The sequence below is a fragment of the Mus pahari genome, chromosome 4 (assembly GCF_900095145.1).
Source record: "Mus pahari chromosome 4, PAHARI_EIJ_v1.1, whole genome shotgun sequence".
In the NCBI taxonomy this organism is placed as follows: domain Eukaryota; kingdom Metazoa; phylum Chordata; class Mammalia; order Rodentia; family Muridae; genus Mus; species Mus pahari.
This window is the reverse complement of record NC_034593.1, coordinates 126561199-126561617: the sequence shown is the minus strand read 5'-3', so window position 1 is coordinate 126561617 and position 419 is coordinate 126561199.

Genomic DNA, 419 nt, shown 5'->3' with positions numbered 1-419 from the left:
CCACTGGACCGGCTTTCCCGCCAGCCCCGCAGGACAGCCTGCTGCGCCCTGGGGACACGCCCGCGGACATCTACGTCCTCCTGCTCCGCCGCCCCGCACGTGCTCGCCTAGGGCGTGCGCTGCCAGGCCCGCTCAGGGCTGAGACTTCCTCCTGGGAGGCTCAGTCCCAACAGCCTGGCGATCAGAACCCCGCCTCCGCCCCTCGGGCGACAGCCACCGAGCTGCACCGCTCGGGTCTGCAGACACACGGGGCCCGGCGGGCTTAGCCTCGCCGGCCGTGGGCAGGAGGCAGCGCTGGCCGCACTGAGCATGCTCGGCGGGGAGGGCGGGGCGCTCGGCCGCGCGTCGGGAGGGCGCTCCTCAGGACGGCTCGGCGCCTCCGCGCCCGCCCGCCCGCCCGCCCGCACGTTCGCTCGCTC